Source organism: Thermobia domestica, chromosome 10 (genome assembly GCF_964235325.1).
Source record: "Thermobia domestica chromosome 10, izTheDome1.hap1.1, whole genome shotgun sequence".
In the NCBI taxonomy this organism is placed as follows: domain Eukaryota; kingdom Metazoa; phylum Arthropoda; class Insecta; order Zygentoma; family Lepismatidae; genus Thermobia; species Thermobia domestica.
Window position 1 is genome coordinate 72638670 of NC_137463.1, and position 12596 is coordinate 72651265.

Here is a 12596-nt window from a genome sequence, read left to right on the forward strand (position 1 = left end):
TTAAAGTATTATACAGTGAGATTGTAAGTAACGAAAATTATTACACTTACACAAAGATTCAGCATTCTATCTTCTAGAATAAACTATCTATAAATTTCAAGAATAGGAAGTACCATAAAAGTATTTCCTGAGCTAGGTAAGTCTGGACTAAGATCGCCGTCAGCCATGGTCTCGGCTGAACTAACATTAAGCTAACTTATTAGAAATGCTTGGGTTGTTATACTTTCTACCTACTTTATCCTACACGTAGGCATCTATTTCTAATTCGCTAAAGTGGAGGATCCGTTTTAAATTATGTTTCTTTTTGTTCAACGAAATTTCTCTTCACAATTTCTGTGAGAAGTATTTCTCCAATACAATATGAAATGCAAATCTTGAAAATTAAAAATCATTCCTTTTAAAACTATTTTAAATAAAAAATAACGTAATACAGCAACTTCCTGTTTTACTTTTTTAAACGTCAGTGAGTTTACATTCAAATTTTTCTTCATCTTCTTGCAGGATTTTTTTCTCTTAAATTTTTCGCTACTTCTTCCTCAACAGAACAGACAGTTTCTTAAAGCGAACATCGTAAGATATTACATTCCAATAGCTGCATCACATAATGTTTCATGGTTATTAATTTTAAAAAAAATGCAATGGCTCTTTACTTGCGCTCAACTCGTATCGCCATTTTCATTAAGGATGATTATTCCGAATGCAATGTAAATATTAATGCGCTAATCGCTCTTTTCCTGTTATTGTGAACTTACCTGAAATGAATTTCAAATTCTGTCCCGGACAACAGATATTACATGAAATAGAAACGAAGTGGATTGCTTCATGCTAAGTAATACTCGTACTTAGGATTTTTTTCTAAGGGAGAGGAGCCAGTGGTTTTCTCCTGGTATTTTCGAAAGGAACATATCTGAACCTTATGACTAAGTGAAATAGAGAGCATAAATATATTGTTGCGATATTAATTCCGGTGTGACTTTCAATACTATGTCACCTTTGTGGCACTTACGTGCCATATTCTTTTTAAAATTATTACTTAAGTGGGGGTGCTTGAAACCTTCTGTATACAATCCCGATGTTAACCACAGTACCATACGAACATTTTGAAAAATGAAATAAATGTAATTTGGTTTTCTAGTAAGTTTTCTCGGGCTTAGTACATTGAATTCCGACGTTTCGAATGCAGACATCATATTCACCTTCAGGGATTGTTGTGAAGAAACTGGAGATGTGTAAGCATATATATATATATATATATGAAAATGAAATATTGTGAACTCTGGAACTATGACTTGGTCTCAGCATCCCAGTAGGAAGGCCAGGGACGTAAGTAAATGTTCCTTCTTCAATCGCAGTTCACATGTACTGCAAAATTTATCCTCCCCGTAAAGGAATCTAAAGAAAGAATTGAATCTTTCCTAGCGACGTGATTATAGTAATCTTATTTGGGCTATCAACGAGGTAAATGTATTTACTTACGACGTTTTGAACGCAGACATTACATTCACATTTCTACCTGGACTTCGTACTGAGATGCAGAGACCAAGGCATACTTCCAGAATTCAGAAAATTTCGTGTTATATGCTCTACCGCCTTGCATTATAGGTTTTAAAGCATACAGGACTAGTGACCTTTTCCGAGTTATTGTATGTTTTCCAAACTCAATTTTTCTCTTCTGTTGATGGCAACACTGTTCAGCGGATCCTTCTAGACTTGGAGTAAGTGTAAACAGTTCTTTTCAATATCTGATTTAAGGTGTACAAAACGTTAGTACCTCATTGACTGTGTGCGCCAACACATGTTCCACTTTATTTCTCGAGAAGTTTGCAACACTGATCTTCGTTTACCATCCCTTTTGTCTTTATTTTAATTGTTGCTCTCAATGATGATATTCAATTTAGACACAACTTTCTCTTGGGTTGGCAACACTTTTCATCCGGTGCTGTTTGTCAATACACTTGCAGATGTCGTTCTTTCTCTAGTTGCTTTGTGCAAAGTTACGTTTCTCTGTCTCTTTTAGTTTCTCTGTTATCACGGTTAGACATTCCAAATTATATTATAATGTGGAAACGTCATTTCACGACTTTGTCGTCAAGTCGACACGGGTTAACGTTCTCGTAGAGAGCTGGTATTTCACTAATGCATGTTTATGGTCACATAGAATATATTTGGGAGATGTGAGTATCGCAACACGAAATTACTCAAAATAACGAACACCCTAATATATATATAGGCACTATATATATCCCATGTTGCGGGTCATGGCATCGGAAGTGTCACCGTTCATCTCAGCGACCTCAAAAAATGTGGATTCAGCACTAATATCGGTTATTTTCGATCATTTTGAAACATCTCTTACCCCCTCTCCCAAGTTGCGGGGGTGAATTTGAATTCAAACGGGATCGAAAGTATCACTGTTCATCTAAGCGACCCAGCAAACTATAAATTCAACACTGATAGTGGCCATTTTCGATCAATTTTATATACGTATATCTCTTTCTCCCCTTCCCCAAGTGGAGGGACTGATTTAAACCGGATCGGAAATGTCACTGTTCATCTGAATGATCCTGAAAACTATGGGTTAGACACTAATATTGGTCATTTTCGATTATTATTATTATTATTATTATTATTATTATTATTATTATTATTATTATTATTATTATTATTATTATTATTATTATTATTATTATTATTATATTTAGCTCCCCTTCCTCCGTGCTGCGGCATCAGAATTGTCACTGTTAATCTCAGCTACTCTTAAAACTATGGATTCGACACTAATATTAGTCACTTCCGATCATTTTAAAATGTTTGTCCCTTCCCCTACATTGTGCTCTCGCCCTCCCCAACTATCAGAGCTGAACTTGGATTGAAACAGCATCAGAAATGTCACTGTTTCTCTCATCGACCCCGAAAACTATGAATTCAACACTAATATCGGTCATTTTTGATCATTTTTAAAATTCCCTCCCCTTCCCCTTCCCTTACGGTATATATAGTTCCCCCTACCTCTCCTCCGTGCTGCGGCACACGGCATCAAAATTGTCATTGTTAATCTCAGCTATTCCTAACTATGGATTCGACACTAATATTAGTCATGTTCAATCATTTTTAAATGTTTATCCCCCTCCTCTACGTCGTAGCCTCCTCCTCCCCAACTATCAGGGCTGAACTTGGATTGAAACAGCATCAGAAGTGTCACTGTTTCTCTCATCTACTCCGAAAACTATGGATTCAACAATAATATCGGTCATTTTTGATCAGTTTTAAATTTCTCTCCCCCTCCCCTACGTTGCATCATCAGCTCATATATGTTAAAAATTTGATGGAGACTGGTTGGGTAGTTCAAAAGTAATTAGGTTTTATTAGTTTTTATTTATATGTTCCCCTCCTCTCTCCTCCCCTAGGATCTATCATTAAAGTGAAATTACAAAAATGTTTCCAGATCCAAACCTCATGTATCTTGAAAATTTGATTGAGATTTGTCGGATACTTCAAGAGTTATTAAGTTACAAAAGTCACTTTGAATCTTATATAAATTGATTTTTATATGTCTCCTCCCCTACGTTGCTCCGACAAATTTAAATAATAAAAACAATCCCAGGCCTGAACCTCATCTATGTTGAAAATTTGATCAAGATCCGTTGAGTGTTTAGGAGTTACTAAGTTTTATTTATTTTATACCCCCTCCCTCGCCCCTAAGTACTATTATCAAAGAATAGCCTGAAACCAGCCCAGCCTCGAATCTCATCCACCATGTTACAAATTTGATCGGGATCGGTCGTGCGTTTCAGGAGATTTAGAGTTACAAACATAGTGATTTTCAATTTATAGGATGATTCTTTATGGGGTTTACAACTTCAATCAGGTATAATTATTTATTGGAACCACATACAAACTTGGTTTATATGTCATTATACTGTAAAACACTTCAAGTTTGACTCACGTAGTGAGCAATTGCGGAGTTGACCACACGCGGCGCCACCGGTCAGTCGTTGAAATGGATACTTTCACTGGTGCGGAAAAAGCTAAGAGCGTGTTTTGGTTTGAAGAAACGAAGTCAGCAACGAGTATACAGTGTAAGTTTTGCACGTAATACGGCAAGGAACCACCCAGCGGACCAATAGTTTACAAATAGCACCAGACATTTGTTGAAACAGGTTGTTCTGTGCGACACACAATGGCTCCAGGGCACTCACCTGTGACGGACGATGCGGTGGAAGCAATTAGGGAGAGTTTTGTCTGCAGTCCTCGGAAATCTACACGATGTGCATAATAGGAAACTGATAACCCTCAGACCACTGTTTGGCGAGTATTGCGTAGACGTATGTCCATGAAGCCATACAGACTGTCCTTGGTTCAAGCACTGAGTCAAGCGGTTCAACATATCCGACATGAAATCTGTGTTACCATGTTGGATCGCATTATTGGTGATGAGTCATTCTTGAGCAATGTGGTATTCAGTGTCGAATCAACTTTTCACCTTTCCGCCCGAGTCAACGCACACAATTGTTATATTTGAGGCACGGAAAATCCACATGCACACGTGAAGCTGGTTCGTGACAACTCCCAAAGTGAACATGTTTGCGCTGTTTTCAGAGCAAAGTTATATGGACCATTCTGATTTGCTGAGAGCACCATCACTGACATCGCCTATTTTGATATGCTCCAGAACTACCTTGTTCCACAGTTACATGAAGATGACCACGATGGCCGCTTATGGTGGCAACAAGATGGCACCCCGCCGCACTACCTGATAAAGATAAGGAAGTTTATTGATCTGCGTTTCCAAGATTTGTGGATAGGTCGTGGTAGATCAATTGCTTGGTCGCCACTGTCTTCAGATTACGCGTCTATTGACTTATTTCTGTGGGGATTTGTGGAAGATAAGATGTACACCCCTCCCCTACCTGATAATGTTAATGAACGGAAACATCGCATCACAACAGCCATCGCGGACGTTACCCCCGAAATGCTGCCTACTGTTTGGCAGGAAATCTACTTTCGTTGATACGAGGATGTGTGTGTGTATGTGTCTAGGATGACCGCAGGTGCACACATTGAGCCATAATGGATTTGTCACAAAAAAATAATAAAAAAAACTTGAAGTGTTTTGCAGTACAATCACATATAAACCAAGTCTGTATGTGGTTCCAATAACGAATTATAAGTGATTGAAGTTGTAAACCCTATAAAGAATCACCCTGTATATGCCCACATATTTGTATTTACGGTCTCATCATAATCACTGAAAATGAATGCAATGTGTGCATTCGAAACACCAGAGGTTTTTACGTGGCTGATAGCCCAAGAGAATTTATTAGAATCTCCCTAATTTCTAATAGTACCGTATCAGGTTAATGTATGTCACTACCTTTGCTACCTGCATCCTAATGTCAATAGATGTCATTTACGAGAGACAATTTGCAGATTTTAAAACTACTGTATTAAGGCGATTTTTTTTCTACAAAGCACGCTTAAAATAATATTTATTTAAATGGATTCTTCATATAATTTTACTTAAAATTACTTTTCTGTAACATATTTTAATAATGCTTATCCATAAGGTAGCCATTTCCGAACGACATGTCCGGCACCAGTGGTGATAACTCCATGAAACAAACGGAACAGACAGTTCTCCCCCTCTCTATATAAGATCTCTTTATTCTAAAACTTTTTCTAAAAATAATTTTAAAAAAAGTATTTTCTAGAGAAAAAAGAATTCCATTCACTGAATTAGTGGAAGCAAGCTCTGTGCCTTGTACATTTTTGTCTCTACACTCCAATCTCAAATGAGAAGCATGTTTTCTTCCGAATAAAAATCGGCAGACACGAACTTCATGAATGTAATGTGAGGGGGCACTGGAATTTGTATCGTTGAATCTGTCCCTTTTATGTATGGGACATATTATAATGATAAGCTAGCATTTCGTGCAGCTCAATTCGTTCATATAATTTTACTTTGCTAAGTAATAAAGCAATTTGTTCAGTTTTTATGACGCCATGTATGATATATTTTAATCACTATTTGAAAAAAAAAAAATCAGAAAGTCTTAACCAGGGGCGTATGCAGGAATTTATTTTGTGGGGAGGTCAAATTCAATATGAGGATAAATTATACTAAAATTTGTAAAATTTCCCTTAAAATTCAACTAAATTTACAGAAAAGTCGGAATTTCGGGAATGCGAACCCCAGGACTTATCTCCTGCGCATGTTTCTGGTTATAGGTTTCCATACTGCTAGTTGAATCTGTGCAAATAAGACAACGGAGCAAATGAGGTCTTGCTGTTCCAAATTTACAGACTCATAAACTTCGTCTTGCTTAAAATCACAGATAGTGACAAAATTCAATCAGTCAATATGTGGTAATTGTGTCCATTTGGCTCACAGAATTTTGCAATAAAATAGAATTATTTCAATTGGCAAGCTCGTTTGAAACTTCACGTTACCGACTTCAAAATAAATCTTACACTGGGAATTTCCAAAATACTTAATATAATTTTGCAAAGTGGCTAACCAGATGTTCATTAAGTGATGAATGATAATATTCGTCATATATATATTTTGTTACAGAGAAATGAGTTTGAAATTTCTGAGAAATCAGAAATAAAATAATTTTTATTTAAATGGAGGGTCATATGAAGAATCCGAAAGGCATGTTTTATTAATTACTGTGTAAAAAAACATTTGATTACGTAAGGATTGACATACAAGGGATAAGTAACAATGCCATGACAATTACATATAATTAAAATGTAAAAATAATAAAACATAAAAAATAAACAAAAAGAAAAGAGTAAAAATATTAGTGTTTGATTAGTGTCACAGATTTCCATTATCAAAGCAGGAACTAAAAATAAAATGGAATGAAAGCTTTGAGTTTAACGTCTTACAATTATGCCCTTTATGTTAAAGGAGGCAATAATCAAGGCAAGTGAATGATGATGGAGAAATTAGTAGAATAATAGTGGAAATAAGGAAATGGGAGGTAACTAGAGTACCCCGAGAAAACCTACGGACACAATGTTCTCCATTCACAAACATACTTCGACGAGGATCAAACCATAAAACCCACGCAACCAGAGGTAAGCGACCTACCACAGAGTCACCGAGAGCCCCTCAAAGCAGGAATTATCATTTAGAAAACATGAAAAGGATGGCCAGTCAGTGAACAAAAACAGCAGCTACATCGAAGCGCTGAATTTGATTGCAGAATATGATTGAAAATTCGCCAACCACGGAAGTTAGAGAAGAAATATTTGGAGAGCTTCGAAAATGTGGTGTTGCAGGAAGATGGAGAAGATAAAATGGACAGAGAGAGCAACAAACGAAGATGTTTCAAAACGGATAGGAGAGAAACGGACACTCCGTCTCTCTTAGCCTAGTGGGAAGTTGAATTGAGAGATTTCGTTTCATTTCCTACGGAGTATTTATTGATATCATCCTAGCTTGATACACTATTTAAAAAGCTGTTGAGATTAGCGGGCTAGTATAATGTTCAGGATACAAAATACTAATACGTTCGTGGAACACAGTGATAAAATGAAATTAAATGACTTTCTGGTCTACAAGTCTAAAGACTAAAATACTATTTACTGTGTTCAAGTATTCATTAATCTTAAAGTATACTTTATTTAATTTGAAGTGTACCGGTAATGTTATATTTAAGCCTAGGCTTGGTATAATTTATAGGAAAGACAGTAACAGAAGGTCTCTGACAGCTCGCAGCAGCATTGCTACTATTCACTTGTCAATGCTTATTCGGTGCATTTATAATTGCAATGTTGTAAGACACATGGTGCAATTTAATTAATGGTGACCGTACTACTACCACTAACACCAAAATAGGGGCTGCATTTTCCCTCCGCATGCGGTAAAAAACTTTAGAGACCATCTCTTGATGGCCCTGCTGTAGCTTGTTAAGGAATTTGGTCTACCAGAAACCAAACCAAACTCCTTTACATAGTATACTCTGTGTCACCGCTCGTTTTTCTAAAAATAAATAAATAAATAAAATTTGATTTAACAGGAAGTTTTTTTTATACGATTTGTTTTAAAAGGAAACTTCCTTGAGAAATATTTAAGGAATGACCTTTGTCATGTGATTTGTTCAAGACATTTCCATTATAAGAGTATAGCGTTATCTACTACTTACTAAAACTGAATGGATTCTCAGCTACTAGCACAAACCAGTTACACAGTAAGCATACAAGTGCATGATAATTATCACACAACCAAACCCATATCTAGCCTGAAATTATTTGATTCCCCTAAGGTATATGCAATTTGTGTTTGAGAGATCCTCATTATTTTCCTCGTCCCCCGCCTCCCTTCTCACATCATTGTAGAACGGATATGTGCACCGGATAATAGTAATCATAACTCTCACTACATGTTGTCAACAACTGACTATGCTTCAAATCACCCAATCAAGCGGTTGGATTAACAATTGTACTGTCGATTTGTCCAATGGTCCCATACATAACCACACAATTCTACTCGGAGAGAAAGCTTCCCTTTGCGATTAAATTAGGCACCGCAAATGGATCCACTTTTGCTGCAATGCTTCTGGTGATCGTTTGCAGCTTGTGAATCAAAGTGCTCAAACGACAAAATTCAGAGACATTTAGTCGAGGTTTAAGAAAAAAATAGCGTGCTAGTTGTTCGGTTTAGGAAAACTTTAAGAGAAAAAACTACTATATTCTGTGTTTTCGGTTACTGTTCAAGGCAAAGTGTTATTAATACTACATGGGTAAATAAGTGGAACATAACCAATCATTCTATAGTGATTTTAAACCCTGACAATAGACAATATACTCGTACATATGATGATAGATAATAAACATTTGTAGATTTTAATAGACCGTTGTTGCCGAAGTAATTTTTAGAAATGTTTCTTTAAAAAGTTAGTTTTCTGTTTGATATTCTGATATACTCAACGGGGCCGCAGTGGCTCAGTGATAAAACGTTCATCTCTGATGCATGAAGTTCCTGGTTCGATCCCAGCTCGAGCCACATGAATTTGTGGTTTGACAAACACCGTGTGCGTAGGTTTTTTCGACATTTTCCCGTTTCCTCGCATTTTATTCTTTCCACCATTTCATTCATTTCTCATCATCACTGTCTCTTTTAACCTAGTAGGCATAAATCTGGGACGCAAAATTGAAAGGCCTCGTTTCCTTTTTTATGATACACTCAAATCTTGTAATTAAAGTTTTATACACTTCCGTATTAATTAGAACTCTGTACAGATACGTAAATCCGATAATAATACAAAGTTTTCTCATAATGTTTTACTGTTTTACTGTAAAATTAATTAGGTTACTCTTGTGTAACTATTCTATTACGTTATGCAACCAAACATGCTCAGGAATTGGCAGTACAGTATAATATTCAGGATATATTAGTTTGATTCAGAGATGTGCATCTACGCGTAAAAAACGATAGTTTACGTTTACGTGTCAACTATGCATAGACAATGTAAACAACGTAAACTATGTAGAATATGTCAACAACACGTAATTTAATATGGCGTCGTGGACAATAAAGGAGCTTTCTTTTATCGTTACCTTGCGAAATTGCGTATAAAATAAAATGCCTAGACCAGCGAATAGTAACTTTCGAATACTTAGTTTCGTCTTGATTAAGGAAAATGAAAAATATTATGCATTTTGTAAAATACGCAAGAAAAAATTGGCAAATACAGCAGATTCAAGACTGAAAGTCCACAGGTGAGAATTGGTTTTGTAAATTTCATTATAAAAGCAGTGCTCGAAGTGGAAAAGTGCAGAGCAGAGTAAATATACAGATTAGATAATTCCCTCTACTTTTTATGTTAGTCGTTTCCCTAATCTTTCGCTGCACCGAAGCAAAACAACTGAATGAGGAAATATGAACAAACGAGCAACGAAATTCTTCTTTACATTTGATAGTGGTTGTCTACATAGTCTACACGGGAAAAGGTGTAATGTAGATTACGTATAGATTACAGTAGACAACCGCGTAGACGTAAAATTATAGTTTACGGCACATCACTGGTTTGATTTGATTTGATTTTGAGTTTAGCATTCCTTTCAGTAGTGAGGTTGTATGAGACGTGGACATGCAGCTTAACGTGGGATCTGAACCACACGAGCTCCCGCTGGGAATTGAACTTACTCTGGTTTTCCATACCAAAAACGCATACGTTAGGCGCTTAGCCACGAGGAAGCTTTAGAAATATTCGTGAATTAACTTTTCGTTTTACATCGTGAAATTACAATTACTGTCAAGAACTCATTGGATGTTAAAATATCTCATAACAAAATGTAAAATTAACATTCATAATAAATAAATAAATAAAAATAACTCTCTTATAAAATACACCAAAACTAAGAATATAATTATACACACTACATAAAATCATTGAAATAGGATGCAAACAAGAAAGTGTATCGCAAAATTCGACGCTTGAGTTCATGATCATAATTTATTCACTAATCAAGATACTTTTATGAGCAAAAAAGCTTTTTCTTTAATCTCGCGCACAGTTAAAGTTCTGTAATAAATATCTCCTCGAAATATTTGTTAATGTATGTATCTCTGACACCAACTGTTCTTTCCGTATAGTTTAAATATTAATAAATGGATGTACAACTTGCCGTGTTAACTGTAACATTTTAATGTCCAAACTCTTCCCAAGTCGAGATTTGCTCCCCAACAAATAACTATTAAGGTTCGATACGTATTTTATTTCTCGTTGTATTTACACATTTAGCTTCCACTAGCCATCATGTACTTATCTATCGTCTCTTACAACAAAAGGAACCTTGACTTGTTCCTGTAAACCACTAAAATATCAATTGCTATACTTGGCTTTAACTCCCAGTAAACATAGAAAATCTATATAAACAACAAACCTAGTAAAGTAACGCCCTTTGATAGTTACGAACACTTTGTTCGAATAATTGCCATAACCCAACATTCACCCTGGTATTGCCCCAAAACCAAATTCACAGAAACATGGAAACAACCCAATACCAACGTTTTCTATTTTTTACGCTCTTAATAATACAGACCAATCAATGACGGATGACACACGATATTAGTCAAGACTTGCCGTAGAAGTGCCGACTACAAGATCATATGTCTTTTAATATTTTATTTCATCTAGAAATAAAGCGTATTTTGGAATTGGACCATTTTATAATTTTCGGAAACCAGTTCACTAGGATAAAAGTGAGAAGCGTTACCCTCTTTTCTGCTCTTCTGTTATTCATAAGCTGTTTCAAACTCTGCTAGGAGAATCATAAATAACACATCTAGTTTCCTCATAGCATTGGGTCAAAAATATTGTTTCCGCTAGGCCGTCTTCCTTTTCTTTTAAATTGAGTTGAGTTGATTTTAGTTTAGCATCCCTTTCAGCAGCGAGGCTATATGAGATGTGGACCTACTTATTAACGTGGAATCCGAACCACATGAGCTCCCGCCGGGAATCGAACCCGGATCTCCCGCGCCAGAGGCGCGTACGCTAACCGCTTAGACACGACGGAGCTCTCCTTTTCTTTTGAAATGGTGAAAGAAAAGGAGTGTTTGATTTCGAGCATTTAAAAACATTGCAAAACGAACTAAATCCAAAAAGCATCTGACAACAATATGAGTTTATAGGAGATATCAGGTTACTGTATTTAAAAGAAAATAATCAAGATTCACTTCGTGAACTACGTAATCCCAATTCTCCGTTTCTAGCCAGTATTCAACCTTTAATAAAAATCTATATATTGTGATGCTTTGTAGGTAGAGTCAAATAACGGAGCGAGAATGATTTTCCCCATCACTAATTTTATTACAAAATATCTAAATACAATATGTCTTTGAATTACAAAGATTGATCTATTAATGTCCTTCCTGCTAAGTGACCTGGATGAAGGAGAAAGGTGTTTTGCACGGTGCCGCTTCTCTCAAAGCAGTCTCCAAAGTACCTGCAGGGTTTCGGTGAATCTTGAAGGAAAACCCCCTCAGCCCAAAGCAGCTTCGCGAGGTTTGGTTGTGGTGAGGATCCCTAGTCCAAAGCGACCTCGGACAAAGGTAAAAATGTACCCTTAGTCCAAAGTGACTTCGGAGCAGGTGTGGGTTAATTGATCAGCGGTCAAACTGATAGCTGGTCCTCCTCAGGCTGCGCTTTTATAGAAGGTCTCTTGGTGGCTCATTCCTCCTCGGGCTCCGCCGTCTTGGTTTCGTGTCTTCCGTGTTGACTTCTCGTCTGCTTCATTGTTTGTAACCAATAACAAGTGTTGTATTGATATGTGCTTCTGCTGAAGGTGGGAATTCTTACAATATAAACATATTCAAAACCAGTTATCTTGTAAAATAACCTGTATTATAATAAAGTTTGCACTTCTTTCCTTAAGTACTATTATTATCGTTATTTTTTCTATTGTGCTTTTCATTATCATATTTGTGTGATATTCAACAAACTCTTTCGGTTAAATATGACCTCACGGGGACACCGTTCTTCTGAGATCGGAACGTGTTAAGTCTTACCGCCTGGGGCAAGATCAGAGATGCTGCTCGGGAAAGGGAGATGGAGCTGACTCGAGTTAGAAGAAACACTTGC